The sequence below is a fragment of the Mixophyes fleayi genome, chromosome 9 (assembly GCF_038048845.1).
Source record: "Mixophyes fleayi isolate aMixFle1 chromosome 9, aMixFle1.hap1, whole genome shotgun sequence".
NCBI classification, from domain to species: Eukaryota; Metazoa; Chordata; class Amphibia; order Anura; family Limnodynastidae; genus Mixophyes; species Mixophyes fleayi.
Genome location: NC_134410.1, coordinates 6,526,690 through 6,545,899, shown reverse-complemented (window position 1 = coordinate 6,545,899; position 19,210 = coordinate 6,526,690). Strand labels below are relative to the sequence as shown.

The window sequence follows — 19,210 nt, the reverse complement described above, 5'->3', positions numbered from 1 at the left end:
TTCTTTGAAAACTACAGTGTGGGCAGAAAATAGGTCATACAGCACATAGGAATACATAGATCTTTCTTTAGCTCACGCAGACGAAGCCACCCACCGCTTCTCCCTTTAGGAATGCCAGAGGTTATTATTCCTGCAAGATCCCTCTATCTCGGATCCAGCTCGAAGGTCGAGGAAGTGGAGGTTGCACAAGATCTCGAGTAATTACAGTATCTCCGACTTGTAACACACATATAGCAATCGGTTTAATAAGTAATATGGAACTTGACATTAGAAACGATCATTTAAGTTTGACATTAGACTGACGGCAATAAATCATTAGACGCCGTTTGTTCATCGGTTGCTTTAAACCATTTTTCCTTTTTAAGAGGGAAAAGCCATAGGAATAGGATTTAATGGTATTTTCTGGGGCATTATACAGAAGCTTTCAAAAGATGATTGCACCCAACTATGTCTGCCAAATTATGCCGCCAATCCAGTCTTTTTTCAGACAGTCAGTGTGTTGCCCACCAACAACTGAGCAATTTTATTAGGAAATTAGGAGTCTACAATTTTGCAAATGAAAATATACAAGCTATGCAGAAATTATATTGTAATCCTAGATATTGCTGGTCATTGTTAGGTTTGATGCTGGCGTTGATTGCTCAACATACTAGATTATATACAACCCAAACGATCAGAATAATACAATCAGTCTAAGCCCAGCTCAATATATTTAACTATACCACACTAATCTGTGGTCCATTGAAAACAAAATAAAGGAAGCATTCACCAAGTGACGTCATTATTTCCTAGTCAAATACAGATTGGTCCAGCCCACAAGACGGCCATATCCACTCTATACAGGCAGATACGTAGTCCGGTGGAGTTGTTGACTTATGGGAAGGAAAGAAAAGACTGAGGAAAGTAACAAAATGACAGGAAATTGGGGCTAAGCTCCATCCTATCCCATCTACCAATCAGATGATATAAAATTAATCTAAAACATTCACCAAACCCACATATGGCAGAATTTATTATGACAAGTGAAACCGCCCACATAGAGGCAGGCAGTTCATCCAGTCATCAAACAACCAGATAATTAGCATTATTTATTTATAAGGCACCACGGATTCTGCAGCGACGGACAATCGCACAAATACAGATAGGACATAACTAATACAGTGACCAAAATCACAAATACATGAGGCAGTTACTCATAAGTAGCACAGAAGAGTGAGTAATACTGTGGGTACTCACACAGAATAGAACAAAAGACAGGACAAGGATATATGAAGGAGACAGACATGAGACAATAACTAGAGAGGACCCTGCCCCTGAGAGCTTACATTCTAGAGGGAGGGGGGAGTGAGAGAGTAGGAGTAACTGGGATAAAATGGAGATAGTGGGCAAGGAAAGAGAAGGTAATGGACAAGAAGGTCAAGAGGGGGCAGGATAAGAGACCATGAAGAGTTGAGCGTTGAAGGAGCTATTGAAGGATTTTAGGTTGGGGGATAGTCTGGTGAAGGAGTTCCAATGATGGGAGGCAGCACAGGAAAAGTATAGGAGAAAAGAGTGGGGATGAGGCAATGAGGTGCGTAGGGTAGAGGCAGAACAAAAAAGAAAACCAAGACAGTAGGTGACAAATTAGATCAATCTGGACCTTGAGAGGTGTGGTGTGGTGATTCTAGGCATGAATGGGGTATGTTCTGTGGATATTGAAAACCACAGCATTCCTAAGAGGTTTGCAGCAAAAACAGAACTGAACCTCAAGAAATACTATTAACTAAATCGCGTCTATCACTTGTAAATGCATATAATAGACAGTTTGAGGTAAGCTCTCTGTGAAGGCCACAAGCAATATCAGCAAGAGGGGCATCACCACTGCCTGCTTGCTCATGTTTCAAAAACTGGGGAAGACATAGCAAAGAGATTACAGTAATCAAGATGGGAATGTCTAAGATCCTGAATGAGAGTTTGGGAGAAACCTAGACCAGGTTATAGTTCTCTATGTTTCTCTGGAGGGGGCCACAAGATTAAGCCATTTGGATGATCTAAGGGGAAGAAACCATGATGAATCCTAGACATGGTGAAAATTATCAATTATCTGTAATATGGATTTTGATGGGGATCTGTGTACCGACGGAGATTGCTTGGGTGGAATAATGGGCAATTCAGGTTTGAACACACTTATTTTGAGAGGTCGTAGCTTGAGCTTGTAGATGGTAAAGAGAAGAGGGGCCATAACACAACCCTGGCATACACGATAGCAGATGAGGATATAGGTGGTAGGTCAATAGTACCAAACACATTGTTTTCATGGTCATACCCCAATAAACATGTTTATGAGAATTGATCAACAGCAGTTCAATGATCCCTATGCTACATGATTTACATACAGGGCCTGAGTCATTAAGGAAAGAAAGGCAAAAAAATAATAATAAATATTCTCCTGGACAAAACCATGTTACAATGCAAGGGGTGCAAATTAGTTTATTATATTGCACATAAGTTAAATACTGGCTGCTTTTCATGCAGCACACAAATACTTGATAGCTTTATTTTTACACTGAAATTTAAAGTTGATCTAGGACATGTCCTACCCAAACTATAAATCTGTCCTCACATTTTAAAATTTACCTCCCCCTCCAAAGCAACATGGTTTTGCCCAGGTGCAAAGTTACTCCTTTTTTATTTAACAAGCTATATGGTGGTAAGCGGAAGACTGGTCATTAACAAGCAAGGTTGGGTGGGATGAGTGTAACTTTCCTCAGAACTATATGTCTGATAAAGTTAGAGGTCGTTTTCATTGTGTTATAAGCAATGTGGACAGCGGCCATCAAAGTCACGAACAACGGGATCAAATTTGCAGGTATTTAGAAAACAGAACGAAACCACTGAGGTATTGTATTTCCTTAGTTACTTTAATTATGTTAGGAATAGCGAACAGTTTGGCTAGATGGGTGCATCATTATAGCAATATAAACTTATATTATAAACTACCTTTATAATGGAAGAAGTTTGCTAGTGACCATTTGAAGCACTGAAAAGGGAGAGTGCAATAAAGATTAAAGGATTAGGAAATTCTCTGGCATTAAATCTGATTTTTTAATATATGCGCCTTACGTTTTAAAAGCAACTTAAATGAATTAGGTTTGTTTCAATTTAATTTTTTTTTACTTACTTTACTTAGGGAAATCATCAGATCACAATTTGCACGCTAGCTCTGCTGTTCTAAACCTACAAATCAAGGCAGTAGAAAGCTATTTTCTTACTTTCCTTCCCCCCCCCCACCCCTCTCAACTGTTCCCAGCCTGCTAAACCTCTTGCAGTCCTGAATAGAAAGCCAACATATCTGAGAATAGATCCCATCAAACCACAGCAAGCGGGGGCTGCATGAGAGAACATGGAAAAATCAACTTCCTTGTAAAACCACAAAAAGCATCAAACGAAAAACCTACAGAAAAAAAAAATGATATATAATACGCTTGTAAAATAAGCTCTCTGTATAGAACAACGTTTTATAACAAGTTTACAAAAAAAAAAAAAAAAAAAAAAAAAACATGGAAAGTAAAAATCAGAATATAAAAATAAAATAATCAGCATGATCTGTATTTAATGTAAATTAGCAATAAAATATTTTTTAGATACGTTTCGAAACAATTTTCTACTATTCCTAGCAACAAGTCGCTTTGCGAAATTAACCCCCCCCCCCTCCGGGATTAAGAAACATTTTTAATGATCTCTGTCTATAGCAGACGCATCTGTTTCCTATGGGATCCTATAGGGAGTAATTAGTGACGTTAATAAAATATCTCATAATCATTAGAGGTGCAGTATAACCTGGGTTATCTCTATTAATTTGTTGATTAAAAAAAATATTTGAGCATTTGGGGATTATAACGTTATTTTGTTTTAATAGTTACAGGTTTATTTAACAAAGATGTTGTACTGGGTGTGTGTGAAAAAGGCAAATAAAGTGTCAGATACTGGGCTGTGAGTCACTCACTACACCGACTTCAAAATATGTATCATACAAGAGTTACTAATATATCTGCCTTAAATGGAACCTTTAAATAAAGAATCGCCTTAGATAGAAAAAAAAACCTCAATCTATAATATAATACCCTTGACATATCTAACATTAAAGTGTATCTTAAGGATTTTTAGAGGGATTCTAATTAAAATATAATAGAAAGTGACCAAAACTGGAAACACTCAAGATTTTCATGGGCTCTCTTCGCAGGATTTCATACATAAATAAGATCAGGGGTGTAGTAAATGGAGGGGGGATGGTTGACCCCCTCATGATTTCTGCTGGCTGGGCAAAGACTGTGCCCCCCCATGAACTTGTACACAAAAGCCTTCGTGCTACTTTCTGAAGTCATGGTATCTGTTCTAAACTGTGAAACTTTTTTAAAAATGATAAATTGTCTTAGCATACCTACCAAATGTTTTTAATATATTTCCTCAGTATAGATTTAATACAGATTGATTGATTTGTTTATTTTAAAAAATCTGAGTGTTCTGTTCATAAACATTTAATAAATAACCTGTATTTATGATGAACAACTATTCACTCTACTTTTACCCTGAATTTTGTGCGGTGCGTCTAGTAACAAACATGAGATATTGCAATTTAAATGTATAGCACAGACCATAAGCAGTGAGGCGGTGACTATAGATTTAAAAATACTCCCAATCAAATGAGATAAGGCCATCAACGAAATCTGAATAAAAACTAGATTAAGGACTAGGAAAAAAAAAAATCTAAATTTTTAAGATGAACAATTGATTTTATCCACCTAACAGCAATTGTACTAATTGGTGAATAATATTAATAATAATAATATTTATTTAATCATGTATAAATACATTTTTGGCCAACCCCTGAAACACTGGCAAAAATGAACATAGGATTGGGTATATCTGCAGTCACTGTTACATCCGTCGTAAAACGAGATACCAAATGCAAGGGGCAGCACGGTGGCTCAGTGGTTAGCGCTTCTGCCTTAAAGCACTGGGGTCATGAGTTAGATTCCCAACCACGGCCTTATCTGTGTGGAGTTTGCATGTTCTCCCCGTGTTTGCGTGGGTTTCCACCGGGTGCTCCGGTTTCCTCCCACACTCCAAAAACATAATGGTAGGTTAATTGACTGCTATCAAATTTGACGTGTGTGTGTGTGTGTGTGTGGTGTGTGTGTATATATGGAATTTAGACTGTAAGCCCCAATGGGGCAGGGACTGATGTGAGTGAGTTCTCTGTAGAGCGCTGCAGAATTATTGGCGCTATATAAATAAAATGATGATGATAATAAAGGGGCTTAAAGCCCTCGCCCTTTTGCCCTCCCCCCATGAAAATTTTGTTCCTGCATCTCTGCATAAGATACACAAACACAGGTCCAATGTAAATTAAATATACTGTAATTTGTAGTAGTGCAGTTCACTGGTGTAAAAGACATTCACGTGTGGTACAAGTGGCAGACATCTCAGATACTATGACTGTAGCCCTCTGGGTGTCCATTCCATCACTATATTCTATCATATCATATTACAGTATAAAAAAACATGCACACGATTAAAGGAGGGGATTTTCTAACTTGAAGAGTAAATATAGACAGCACAAATGGACACAGTCATTTACTTGCAACATTGTTTCAGTAAAATGTGTTACTGGCACTTTAACAACGTTACCATGTTGCAGTAGAACAGGTCTACGGAGGTGTCTCATGTAGGTCACTCCTGGGTGTTTTCTATCTTTAGAACAACCTGTATAGATGTTCAACATCTGATGAAAGATAAGAATTCACCAACACGCCCATCCTGCTGTCATATCGTTCACACATCACATTGTACAGCGTTAGACTTTTTTATATTCATGACTAAATGCATCAAATTTAACTACATACAACGATACAAATCAAATGTCAAAAAAAATGAAGATAAAACACAAAAGACAAACACAGATACTGCAAAAAATAAAACAAATAAACAATTCTAATATGTAGGATGAGAGGCACATCTATCGCTCCCAGCAAAAATAATAATTTAAACATCGGCATCCATTGTAGCGTTCTCACTTGTGTATAACTGCTGCAGGCAGTCAGATCACAAAATAAAAACCCGCTGGAGATGAAATATATTAAATAATGGCTATACTGGGCTTGTATAACTTCCTGGAGCTGAGTGATCAGGGGCACTCAGAAACGTGTAACCAGACACTAGATACAGCGCTTCGGCTGCCACACAGAATTTGTAGCTCAGGGACAATCATCATCATCAATTTATATAGCTCCACTGATTCCGTAGCGCTGTACAGGGAACTCATTTGCATCAGTCCCTGCCGCATTGGAGCTTACAGTCTAAATTCTCTAACATACACACACAGAGACCAAGAGAGAGACTAGGGTCAATTTTGTTAGCAGCCAATTAACCTACTAGTATGTTTTTGGACCCATCATGGACCCTTTTCACAGGGCAGATTGGGAAATGGACAGTGCGCTGTTGCGTCCCTCATACTATTGCTAAGCAGTAACAGGAGTTCCGAGCACACGTTACACAATACTATGAATCTACTATTAAATGCCAGAGCGAGAGATATCATCTTCATTAACGTTTATTTGTTTTCCAGACATTATGGACTCACTCACATCAGTCCCTGCCCATTGGAGCTTACAGTCTAGATTCCCTACAACAAACATACAAATACAATTGGGTCCATTTTGTCAAAAAATCAAATCAATCTACCAGTATGTTTTTGGGCTGTGAGAGGAAGCCTGAGCACCCGGAGGAAAAACATTTAAAATACACACTATACAGATAAGACTCTGGCTGAAATCAAACCCATGAATCCAGCAATGTGAGGCAGCAATACTAACCAGTGTGCCACCCTGTGTGGGTGGGGGGCTGAGGGGGTTCCGATTGCTAGCTCTCCCCTGATTAGTCAATTCTAGGCATGGCCACAACCACAATTATATTCCATAGCTGCCAAACTACAGTATTTGGAGATCAATATTATACCTCAATAAGATTGTCAGGAGCGCTCAGGAAGGTTATGGGGAAGAGAAGTCAAACAATGACAATTCTACTGACCGATGAGTTCAGCCAACCAGCTTACCACACCACTATAGAAACGAATTATATATATATATATCTATCTATCTATCTATCTATCTATCTCAATATTTATATTACATAAAAGGGAACATAAAATTGGCATTAAAGGCATCATGAATTTATATAGCGCCACTAGTGCCACAGCGCTGTACAGAGAACTCATTCACATCAGTCCCTGCCCCATTGGAGCTTACAGTCTAAATTCCCTAACACACACACACAGACTATGGTCAATTTTCATAGCAGCCAATTAACCAACCATGTATATGGTCAGTTCCAGTATGTAAATGTGTATTGTAAGCAACTACAGACACCACCAGCTCTACAAAATAAACCTTTTCCGCAGTACCAGGTTTCTGCAGTTCTAGTTTATCACGGTTCAGTACAAACTGCAACTCTATTTATTGACACACAAAGCAGTAACGTTAGCTTGTCCTGGCTAAATATTTATCTACTCCATGGAAACTATAAGCAGTATCTGGACTCAGGTTTCAGAGCGAGAATTGATTCTTGCATGGAAAATGCGAACGTCTGCCATTAAAAATAAAAAAAATATTTATCATCTGGACACACAAACAAACATATTAAAAAAAAATAAGCATCATAACCTTGTAACTACAGTTACATTCTCATTGCTAGTTTGGTTCTGCTGGTAAATGCTGCGTGTGGATTAAGGTTGGATGCTATAAAGCTAGATGAACGTAAATATTTTGTTTATTTTGCTTCATTTACAGTAAACGCAGGCATTAAAGAAACCAGGGGGTAAATGTATCAAGCTGAGAGTTTTCCCGCAAGTTTGAAAAACCAATCAGATTCTAGTTATCATTTAATAGTACATTCTACAAAATGACAGCTAGAATCTGATTAGTTGCTATAGGCAACATCTCCAATTTTCAAACCCGCCGGCAAACTCTCAGCTTGATACATTCACCATTTATAGAAAAATTTAAACCTAATGAAGGAGACATCTGTGATATTGTAATAAAGCTATGCAACTTAAAAATGCCTAAGCCATGCGAATGCATAAACTATATATACCCAATTTAGGAATATCACACCCGAAATAAAGTCTGGTGGAGACTCAAGCGGTACATGCACCAAGATCTGGCCACTTAGCCACGGCACGTGTCAATGGTCGATGGATGCCTAACTTGGCCATACATATAGGTGGTCACGTGGGACAGATCCTGCCAGCTGGCGCTCAGGTCAGCTATGGGCTGACCAAATGCTCTCCCGTCACCTACATAAAGAAAGGACCATTTATCCTGAAAGGGAAGTTGCTATAAGCTAGTGTTATATTAGCATTTTTAAAACATCATCATCATCATCATCAGCTATTTATATAGTGACACTAATTCCTCAGCGCTGTACAGAGAACTCACTCACATCAGTCCCTGCACCATTGGAGCTTACAGTCTAAATTCCCTAACATACACACACATACAGGTGAATTTAATAGCAGCCAATTAACCTACCAGTATGTTTTTGGGGTGTGGGAGGAAACCGGAGCACCCGGAGGAAACCCACGCAAACACGGGGAGAACATACAAACTCCACACAGATAAGGCCATGGTCAGGAATTGAACTCATAACCCCAGTGCTGTGAGGCAGAAGTGCTAACCACTGAGCCACCGTGCTGCCCACAACTTAATCCCAACCAGAATGAACAATACAGAATGTTCGGTGTAATATTGTTATAGAATTTCTACAGCTTATGCATTCTAGTGCAACAGGGAAACAGGATCTGATTAAGGGTTCAGGCTGCCCTGGGCTAATATGCTCGTTGCGCCCCCTCGCCAGGCTAATACATGGTAGGTAAAAGCAAAGTTGTCCTTAATTTAAAATCCGGCTTCCTTCACCCCCCCCCCCCCCCCCCCCACTCCACCAATGTTTATGTTCCAATATTTTTGAAACACTGCGCCACTATTTGAAAAGACCAATGCAGACTTGTTACTCATTTCTATGTCATTAAAATCAGAACTGTATTGGAAAATGGAGGCATGACCGAGCGCTACGGAGGGTGAAGATGTGGAGGGCAGGGGGAGGGGACTGTCACCCCTGCCACCATGCTGGTCTCCCCTACTCGCTAATCCTCAAGCGCCCATCCACGGATGGCTCGTGGTCTTCAGCCTTCATCATGGGAATACGTCAAGATTAAAACCTTACTACATATTTCTTTCATGTTTTCTTTTTCCCTTGGAGAGCAACTATTCTCTTAGATTTATAGTAAATTCAGCCCCTACCTCTCCCTGATACAATTTTGAACCCCCATAAATTTTATGAGCCAAAATGTGACCACAGTCAGTCAACAGAACTACTGATGAAAATCACAGATACCTAAAATTTATCAAGAAGCTCCCAGAACTAGGGCTTCACCATAACGAAGACATTTATATTTATTTCAGACTTCTTGCCAGTAGTTTATCAAAAACCAACATATGTAGCCTTATGGATTCTGAAATGTCTGATAACCGGGAACCTCAGTGAACACAGAGTTAATAGACAATATTAAACAGATTATCCATCTATATTAGATGCAATGTCAGACACCTTCCTGTTATACTAAGGAAAGTAACATAATACATTGGATAACATTTATTATAACCATTAGATTACCACTGCTGGGAGACACAAGTGCTTATCCCATTTATATTTGCTTAGAGTCTACAAACTTAAGGAAGAAGTTTACAATGTAAATGAGACCTATATAGACAGTGTATTCTTCCCTGTTTCACACGATTATAATGTAACACATTGGACTTGGCCGCGATACATGAGAACCTCCCATGCATGAAGCAGGTGAGAAAAATTCACAGACGGACTATAATTAATAGTTACACAGGTGGAATTCCATTGTACTAGATTCAGGAGCAGAACACACAATCTAGTACCCACAGCTTGAAGCCTGGAAGAGATTTTTTTTTTTTAGTTAACTGCCATAAGAAATTAAAGGCTGCTGCCAAAATGACGCTTAAATTGATTTAGGATCTGGAAACTTGGAAATGTATTCTGCTGAGAAAACAGGTTCACAAGAGAGTCATCTATCTGCCACAACACAGACTGAACCCCTAACACATCCCATCATGAAGATCATGGCCATAGTATTTTCTTACTCATATTATGGAACTTTATTTTTTGCATTTTTTTTTTTTACAAGGCTAAATCTGTACTATATGATGTATTCTGAAGTATGCAAATTACATCACAGTCATCTAGGAAAATTTCATAGACCTGAATTGAGCAGTTTCAACTGATGCTGAACTATGTCCCTATGGCTTGCTTTGCATCATGGGAAATAGAGCTCTACTAAAACTGAAACACTTATTAATTGTTTGAATTTACTGTTATATAATGTTGACTTTTCATTAAATCAAAGCCAACATGATATATTGTGTACAAATATATACATTCTTTGGAAAAATAAAGTACATTCAACTAAAATGTAATTGAACAATGGCTGTTATATAACAGTAACTAACCATTGTCCTGGAGTTTACAAACAGTGTTATAAATATATATCTTTCAGTGTAACAGTTGAAGAATATTAAATTAACATTCCAGATAACTTATGCTGCAATGCTTTTGGAATTGAATGCACAGCTTAAAAGTCCTAAATTCTGCCCACGGAAACAACTGTAGGAACACAGAATAAGCCAGTAATGTTATTTAATAGGTGCCCAGTCTATGCCCTTCAATCATAAGCGGCCATTCTCTGTGCACATATGGAGTTACACTGTACACACATCACACCTAACAGCCAGCAGGGAGCCAGCACAAGATATACCGTATATAGAGAGGCAAGCCACAATTTAAAAAAACACCACCATACATATTAATCTGTATTTTGGAAATAAGGCCCCCCTTCTCAAACAGTGAATAGGTAGTGAACCTCTTTAATGTAGTAAATATCTTCCTAAATACTATAATAGTATGGTACATCCCTCCCAATGTAGCACAGCAAGCATCAGTGCCCTACATCCTAAACTCACCCCCCCCCCCCCCTCCCCTCCTCCCTATACATTAAGTGTCAGACCCCTCTACTGTACAAGAATGGGTATAGGCTATATACTGCAACTGCAGGACAGGGGCTATAGTGCAGTGCAAGACCACTAACATCTTCCGTATATTGGATGCAAGACCACCACTCCCTTTTCTGCTGAATCTCGGATATAGAGCCCCCTGATATCCCCTTCTATGGACCACAGAAGACCAGACCCTCCACTGACACAGTATATGAGAAACAGCCTATCCCTTGTCCCGCAGACACCCTCAAACCCTCATGTCTGGGGGCAAATAGTAGCAAAGCCTTGGAATACCTAGAGGCCAAAGAAGACAGATAATGTGCTATAGGGGGTGGAGGAGGAGGGAGCCTCCAACAAGCAAGAGATGTCCCACCCCAATCCCTTTGTCACACACTGCACAGCACAATGTAGCATTTCCAGAAACCCATGCCTCCCCCATGCTGATCTACCTACAGCTCATGTATGTCATCCATACCCCCCCTCCCCATACTCACACACACACACAGACTGGCTTTGACCTTTACATAGGGTCCATCTGCTCCCCTGATGGTCTGCACTGATTGACAAGATCTCCTATTGTCTTCCTGTGAGCTGGATCCCTGAGATCTCCAGCAGATCACACCCTGCACTGCTATAGTCTGACATGTTACATTGTATCACATCAGCCTTGTTACATTGTATCACTGAGCCCTGATACAATGTATCACACAGCTCTGTTACATTCTATCACACCCCCTCATTGTCCCAGTACCTGCAGATCCAGCCCGCATCCAGGGGGTGAGACCCAGGGCCGCTATCTACCAGATCAGGGACATCCTGCTCATTGTCCCCCGTTTCCTCTCCCTGCTCCGGGGAATCTCGGCTTCTTTAATTTCACCCCTTTGACGTCACGAGCTGGAGAACGACGTCTCATCCATTGGTCCGCCCTGTCCCCAATCCCGCCCCCGAACCCCGTTCAACCCTCTGATTGGTGCAGTTTTGTGCCAGTCGCCCGGCCCAACTAATCCGCTGGGTCCTAGTGCCCGGTCCGGTTCCTCAGACGCCTTCCAGTCAAAGTCTATCACGTGTGAACTATATAAATGATAAGCAGAATATTATCTCTGCTGTTACTGGAGCTATGTGGGCGGGGGAGGGAGAGGAATAGACAGGCCTGCCTAGACCAAAGAGCTTACAAGCTGCTGGATCCTACTTATGCACTGCAGTGACTGTGGCCAGCATGCATTTCACTTAGTCACTGACATGTTTATGCAAAGGTCATAAATCTGTACAGTTTACTCTGCAATTTACTGGATTGTAAACTCCTTAGAAGAAGAAGGCAGCATAATACAATACATGGTAATACTGTATATTATTATCTCTTACAATTGGGGGATAGATGCAAATGGCCATTTACAATGTGGGCATTTGTGTAGGATCATCATCATCATCATCATCATTTATTTATATAGCGCCAGCAAATTCCGTAGCGATTTACAATCATCATTTATATATAGCGCCACAAATTCTGCAGCGCTGCACAGAGAACTCACTCAAATCAGTCCCTGCCCTGTTGGAGCTTACAGTCTAAATACCCTAACATACATACACACAGACACAGAGAGTCTAGGGTCAATTTTTTAATAGCAGCCAATTAACCTACTAATATGTTTTTGGAGTGTGGGAGGAAACTGGAGCACCCTGAGGAAACCCACACAAACACGGGGACAACATACAAACTCCACACAGATAAGGCCATGGTCAGGAATTGAACTCATGACCCCAGTGCTGTGAGGCAGAAGTGCTAACCACTGAGCCACCGTGCTGCAAGCGTTTGCATCTTCTGATGGGAGTTGCTGGCTGAAACTGAGCAGATTGTAATGCACTTTGCTGGCTGCCATAAGGAAAACTTATATACCTCTAATTCCTCATGCTTAATGAAAAAACAAGATTTTGGGTTGTGCTGAGAGATATTTAAAGCTGTATTCCCATGGGAGTGCTGTTTGTTCGACGTTTTATATTGGCGCCTGAAAGGGGTTGTGGCTGCAGGAACCAACAGCAATTCATAAAGTCTGTGCTTGCAGTTTGCAGCTTCATATTGGTCCAGTAGACCACACCTCCTCTGCACAGTAGACCACACCTCCTCTGCACAGTAGACCACACCTCCTCTGCACAGTAGACCACACCTCCTCTGCACAGTAGACCACACCTTTTCTGCACAGTAGACCACACCTCCTCTGCACAGTAGACCACACCTTCTCTGCACAGTAGACAACACCTTCTCTGCACAGTAGACCACACCTTCTCTGCACAGTAGACCACACCTCCTCTGCACAGTAGACCACACCTTCTCTGCACAGTAGACCACACCTCCTCTGCACAGCAGACCACACCTCCTCTGCAGCATCGCACAACCACAAGTGCCAACCTGGGCTCTGTAAAAACAATGGAACTCTCTGGCGACGGGAGTAGTTGGTAGTATTTTACACCGTACCCTGGAATACAGCCTAAAATAAAGAATGGAGACTAGAGATGAGCGAAGTGGTGACAAAATTGTGTGCAACGCAATTTTTTGCGGCGGAACAGGTAATTTTTCAGAGGTGTGAAACTCCAGTGATGTAACCTTCAAGTTCCGCTTTTGCTTCTGCGGAATGTTATTCCGCACTGTATTTGTAAATCTGCATTTTGCGGAACCCATATTCTATGAATAAAACGGAACCAAAAATGCACAATCCTTTCTGCTGTGTGTTGTGGTTGGTGCAGGATTGGGAACACTAAAGGACAAATTCCGCCAGCAAAATACGCAGTAATTTCACAGTCAGATGCAAAATTAGGTCAAAATGGAACAGTGCGTAGATTTTACAGAACATGGAGTAAACGTATCAAGCTGCGGTTTTGCATTTCCAGCAATTTCTCGGGCGATTTTAAACCCACCGATGCATTAAACGGCAATTTGAAAATCGCCAGAGTTTTGCATGTAAAACTTGCAACCAATCAGAAATGAATATTGGTTTGCAAATGGTGAGTTTTAGCTAAACACGGGCAACTCTGCTAAACACGGGCGAGTTTGAAATCGCCGCAAATCGCGAGAGATGAACAGCGATTTTGAAGATAGGACTAAAAATCGCTACTTAATACATATGGCGATTTTCCGTTTCAAATCGCCGGTTATCTCTTGCGATGTACGGCGATTTTAAATTGGTGAAAAAAATCAGAGCTGGATACATTTTACCCCAGGAGTGGAAAGTATGTTGGCCATTGATGTGATAAAAGACAAGATCATATATAGACGCAGGCAACCAGCGCTGTGAGATCTAGGACTTCTGCTCCATCTGCACTTCCCCAGGCAGCCAGATACATGTCTGCGTTATTGCAATCGAGCAGTCAGAGTATATTTGCATCTATTAACAAGTATATGGAAACAGTCTCATGTGCCTTGACCTGACTGTTTGGCTGTGCTTCCCAGGAGTTAGGGCAATCGGCTCGGCCCCCGTGCTTAGGGTCTCTCGGGATGGCCTGACCAAGCTTCCACCTGGAGGGAGGTATACTGGCACATGTTCCCTTCCTCCTGCATGTGTATGTCAGGGCTGTAACTATAGCTGTGCAATAGAGCTGACCGCCCAGGGCGCAACGCTGAAGGGGGGGGGGGGGTGCAGTTTAAGACTATTTTAGGTTCATTTGGTTGAAGTTTAGGGCTAGGGGAGGCGGCATTTTTCTTTCTCTACCCAGGCGCTAAAATTTTAAGTTACGTCGGTTCTTGGCAGCTGTGCCTATACACGCCCATGTCTGAGCCTTATACATTACAGCAGGATCTGTTTGATAACATCACTGCGTTGCGCCCTGCGTGAATCCCTAAGATTCCAGACATTTACGGCTCTGGGGGAGGATGACGAGGGGCACGAGGAGGAACGGCAGGGAGGCATGGGAACACAAGATGGGAAAGACATGGCAGAAGCACCGAGACACATGGGGAGATAAGAAGTTTATAGGACACAGAAAACAAGTGGCGGAAAAGCGGAAGGGGAGTTCAATTCCCGACCATGTCCTTATCTGTGTGGAGCTTGTATGTTCTCCCCATGTTTGCGTGGGTTTCCTCCGGGTGCTCCGGTTTCCTCCCACACTCAAAAACATACTAGTAGGTTAATTGTCTGCTCTCAAAATTGACCCTAGTCTCTCTCTCTCTCTCTCTGTCCCTGTGTGTTAGGGAATTTAGACTGTAAGCTCCAATGGGGCAGGGACTGATGTAAGTGAGTTCTCTGTACAGCGCAGCGGAATCAGTGGCGCTATATAAATAAATGGTGATGATGATGATGATGAGATACAGACACGTGGGAAGATGAGAGAAGGTCAGTGACACAGATTGGGGGGAAACAAGGGGCAGTCATCCAAAAACCTATGGGGGAGCAAAGGGGTTAGTGACCCATAGACACATGGGGTCGACAAGTAACAGAGACGTATGAGGGAGACAAGGGGGGGGGTGATCCAGAGAGAGAGAGAGAGAGAGAGAGAGAATGTGCGAGAGAGAGAGTTCATGGTCTACTAAATTGTAATAGATAATTGTGCTTCTGCATTGATTCTAGTTTTGTTCCACATTTAGTAACTTTTGTTAGCATTTTTCAATGGATGAAAACATTTGTAAAAGCGAAAAAAAAACCAACATTAGTGGCTGTCTAGTTACAACAACCACAAAGCCCCCTCCCAGCTGTCACTCACTGCGGACACACCTGCTGCTACTCTCTGCGGACACACCTGCTGCTCCTTCAGAGACCGTACCATGGCCTGGAGGTGGTGGAGAGGAGAGGACTTTGGTTAGGGTCAGGAGAACAAATTCAGGAGCCTCATAAAAATGTGTTTTTTTTTGACACAAGATCAAAATATGTCTGCACTTATCTATTCTTGGGGCTAGATTTACTAAGCTGCGGGTTTGAAAAAGAAAGCTAGAATCTGATTGGTTGCTATAGGCAACATCCCCACTTTTTTAAACCCGCAGCTTAGTAAATCTAGCCCTTGGTCTTTATTTATGAATTTCAGCATTTCCACAATTTTGGACTATAACTGACTAACCTTTTCTGTGTCTATTTCACCAGCAACTCTGAATGTAAATTTAGAAAATACACCATAACATGGGCAGGAATGGGTCTCTCCGGTTAATTTGGATAATTCTGACTACTGGTAAAGCTTATTCTGTCAGTATTCCAAGGAATCGCAATCAGGTTGAAGTTTTATAGGGCAAATTGTGTCTTATGCTTCCGCTGTTCTCTGTTTATAAGTTGCAGACTCAGGCGGCTCTTTTTCAATAAACTTCTATTAATATAGATTTGTTTTGTTTACTGGGAGGAAGCAGTGTTAATACTCTCATAGCCACGAGCTAGTTGTGAACACACCGACGTTTTGTTTTCTCTGATACATTTCCTTTCCTTGCTCTACGGATGACTGAAGACTTTGTATAAGATTTTCTTTCTACAACACATTACAGACTACAGTCTTCACCGCCTACAATGTCATCTCCTATCTGTGTCTCATTCGTATCCATCTTCAGTCATTGACTCCCATCGTAGATACTAGTCTGACAGCCACTCATCCCTGCCTTGGTTACCTCATAAAATGGGTGGAGAAGTTTACAAATACCAGCTGCCAACGCCTTGGGTGAAAAATACATTTATTTATATACCGCTACTAATTCCACAGCGCTGTACAGAGAACTCACTCACATCAGTCCCTGCCCCATTGGGGCTTACAGTCTAAATTCCCTAATACACACACACAGACAGACTTGGATCAATTTTGTTAGCAGCCAATTAACCTACTAGTATGTTTTTGGAGTGTGGGAGGAAACCGGAGCACCTGGAGGAAACCCACGCAAACATGGGGAGAACATTCAAACTCCTCACAGATAAGGCCTTGGTCGGGAATTGAACTCATGACCCCAGTGCTGTAAGGCAGAAGTGCTAACCACTGAGCAACCGTGCTGCCCGAACATAACATTGTTTTCTGTGCTCATGAAGTCTCTGAGGCATAGCCTTCGGAGGTGGCAAGCGGTTGTTGAGAACAATAAGAGCGTAAGTTTAGCAGGCCCCCTGGAGATGCCACCTAATGAGACTTGGACCCCGGGCCCTTACGAGGAGTATCTTTGGTTGGTACTGGAAGCCTGGTGTTAAGCTACGCAATGATGATGATATCAACCGTAACACTAACTACCCCAGGGGTGGGCAATAGACGGATGCCGCCAGCGAGTCATTGAGCCATCCCCTGCAGCCCGTCAGTCAGCTGCTCCTGATCTTATCAGAACGGGGGCAGCCGAAGTCCGCATCATGTGACTTCTTCTGTCCTGCGCCTCCCATGAGGTAGTGCTAAGCTGGTCAAGTCTAAGGGTTCATCCCCCTGAATTATGACACAAGGATGATGATGACAGTGATGATAATTATATATCGTTTGTGATGAACTTGTGGATCTGTGGTTTGACCTTGTTTTGGACCCCCTAGAATCACCCACAGAGACAGAGATGTACTGACCCTGTACTGACCCCCATAGTCATTCCGCCACATGTCGCTTGTCGTATGATTCTGGCTACAAACCAAGAGTGAACGCTCTATGTTGGTAACAACTGGGACATTTAAAGTGTTTATTGCTTTACTTGAACAATAATATTGGTACTTGTCACCTCAGTTCTCCCCTCTAACTGAGACTATACCTTGAGTGCGGAAGCAAAACGAGGTTTCTATGCTGTGTGAGGAGTCTCATTTTACTGGCAGTGATCTGAAAAGTGCATCTGCTCTGACAAGTCCAAAGTTTAACAAAAGTTCACAGTTCATCACAATCAAGTAGGAAAACACGGAATATCTACTTTTTTTTATATTACGGTTTCTTTAAATGCTTTTGATTTCTTTTTGTACTCATCTTTTTCAAATCTACTTGAAAATAATACTTTGTTGTTGTAATTAGTCTATGTGTAGTCTACTATGAATAATATTAATACTATTAGTACTAGACACTGCATTAATTACTTCTACTTGACTAAAACGCAGAACTTTTTTTTTGCAGTCTGTATCCCCATATAGTGTAAGTAAATTGCAGTCACTGGTCCTGATTCATGCTGAGAAATAAAGTCCCTTTGTGTAGCGTATCTTGTATGAAATATCTTTGCACTTACTCAGATACAGTCCGTACTTCAAACAGACTACATAGTAACAACATTTCTCGGGATAAAAGGCAATACGTAAAACATTGGAGGTAATATGGGAAAAAAACAAAGCATTTAAACTGTTAAGTTTAGGGACTGATTATGGTATTTAGTAACATATGTAAAAAGTAAACCAGGTTAGCAAAGACTAAAGCTGAAAAGTAGATTGCACAATATTGCAAGTCTAATCCCAAAACATTTCTCTTGGGCAGACAATTTGCCATGATCAGTACTCACCTGAGCCAGCGTGACGTGTGTATGACAAAGGGTTAATCAAAAACAACCACCTGGTCTGTCTAATATGATTAAATCCTTCCCTATCTATGCCACACACTAGCTTTGCATCACAAATGATGCCACCACCAAGGTTTTTTATAAAGAGCTGACGCTCTTATTTAGGAAGCCTTAGATTCTCCCAAAGAACTAATCTAGTACAATTTACCTTAATCAAAGATAACATAAACCACAATGTTCTCCCCTGTTTCAACTATGTAGCGTTTGGAGCAAACTGTTGCGTGAATTCGCAAGAACTTATTAAGTGTAATTTAATATGGAAAATACATCCACAACACAACATAAAACAGCGAAAAAGTAACAGAAATAGTTGCAGAAGATAAAGAGAAAATTGATATTTTTAATATATTTTTTTCATCTGTATTAGCAATAATGCCAGGGGTGGTAATAGCCCTTACTCGCCATTAAATATTACTTGTCTATCACAGGAGGAGGTGCAGATATGCCTATAGAAGATTTAAGCTCCTATTTATTAAATATCGTAAAGCCCTATTGCAAACAGCGATGAAAGATATAATGTGTCATACTTATCGTGGTCCCTCTAGGAACAAATTGTGTACATCTTACATGGTATTTTATTTTATTTCCTTTCTAGATGGGCTTTCATGAAGAAGAATCCTTATGGAAATTATGTATAATAAAAAAG

The 19,210-nt window shown here is 41.0% G+C and overlaps 1 protein-coding gene across 1 annotated transcript in view; it reads right to left on the bottom strand.

Annotated features, from left to right (window-relative positions):
• ZDHHC9 (zDHHC palmitoyltransferase 9) overlaps nt 1-12,017 on the bottom strand; it is a 33,861-nt gene extending 21,844 nt beyond the window's left edge. Inside the window, exon 1 of the mRNA XM_075186238.1 lies at nt 11,866-12,017. The gene's annotated coding sequence lies outside the window, so the exon portion shown is untranslated. The remainder of the gene's footprint in view (nt 1-11,865) is intronic.
• Nucleotides 12,018-19,210: the final 7,193 nt, after the last annotated feature.